The following is a 1106-nucleotide window of genomic DNA, read 5'->3' on the forward strand; positions in this document are numbered from 1 at the left end:
AACCCCGATAAACATCTAGACATTCTGAATCTCCCTATCTTGTTAAATGTTTCATGTTTGCTTGCCATCACACTTTTTCTGGTGTTGCTTTAACCTCAGGGAGTAATCATTGCTTTCCCAGGTTCTCTGGCTAACTCCTAGGTCTTGGTTTGGATTTGCTTCCTTCTAAAATTTTCACTGATGTCAAAATCTGGATTGGAAGTTCTGATAGTGTCCTATTCTTCTCCTGCCTTACACTATCATGGCTCAGGTTTCTTAATTTCTCTTTTCCCTATCCAAACTATAAATTCCTGGAGGATATGTATGTTGTCTATTTTCTTATTGAATAAATCTGACATGTAACATTGTGTAAGTTTAAGCTGTACAGCTTGTTACATTGATATATTTATATATTATATGATTGTCAAAGTAGGGATATTTATTACATTACAGAATTATAACATTATTGTCATATTCATTATACTGTGTATTACCTCTATGGATTACTTGCTACTCATTACATGTTTGTACCTTTAAACAACACTTGTCTTACCCCTTACCCCAGTCTCCTAGTAGCCACCCTTTTACTGTTTATTACAGCTTTAACTTTTTTAGATTTCACATTTAAGTGATATCATTCAGTGCTTTTCTCTCTGTGTGTGACTTATATAGCTTAGCATTATGTGCTCAAAGTCCATTCATGTTGTTACAAATGGGAAGATTATCTTTTTAAATTTTACATTCTCATTATTTAGCATAGTGTGCCTGCACATAGCAAGTGCTCAATAAATATTTCTTAAATGAATAAGTGATGGTTGGCTGTTTGCAAGGTATACGTCAATGAGCTCCCAGGAGTCTGAGTCTGAATTTTCACTTTCAGGTTCAAGTTCTAGCACAGGAAATGATCCATATGGTGAGAAAAATTAGATATATTTATTTTTAAAAAATTGTTTTCCTAATGCATTTCTTTTATCCTGGAATCAATATTCAGTCAGTAAGTCTCTCTCTCTGTTCCTCTATCTCTATCTCTGTCTCTCTCTCTGTTCCTCTATCTCTATTTCTGTCTCTCTCTCTGTTCCTCTATCTCTATCTCTGTCTCTCTCTCTGTCTCTGTCTCTGTCTCTGTC

This window comes from Pteropus alecto, unplaced genomic scaffold (genome assembly GCF_000325575.1).
Source record: "Pteropus alecto unplaced genomic scaffold, ASM32557v1 scaffold71, whole genome shotgun sequence".
Classification (NCBI taxonomy): domain Eukaryota; kingdom Metazoa; phylum Chordata; class Mammalia; order Chiroptera; family Pteropodidae; genus Pteropus; species Pteropus alecto.